We start from the raw sequence: 352 nt of genomic DNA on the forward strand, positions 1-352 counted from the left end.
TGTGTAAGACGTGTCAACGGTTAAACCCTCTCCAAATGCGGCTGCGCCACAGGCCAGCTTACCAGTACCCACTGGGTGCTGGTAGTCCATGAGTGTGGACTTTGTGTTTGGTCTGCCGAAACATTCGGCGGGCAACACAGGTGTCGTGGTATTTGTCGACCGTTTGAGCAAGATGGCTCATTTGGAGGCGGTGTTAGACACCATCGACGGAGTTGGTACAGCAACGCTGTTTGTAGATCGTATTTTTCGACAACATGGACTCCCAGAGTCGATTGTCTCTGATAGAGACCCCCATTTCACGGGAAAATTTTGGTCGACTATCTTCAAGGTGCTCGGCACCAAGTTAGATATG

Source organism: Plasmopara halstedii, assembly GCF_900000015.1.
Source record: "Plasmopara halstedii genome assembly, contig: Scaffold_614, whole genome shotgun sequence".
NCBI classification, from domain to species: domain Eukaryota; phylum Oomycota; class Peronosporomycetes; order Peronosporales; family Peronosporaceae; genus Plasmopara; species Plasmopara halstedii.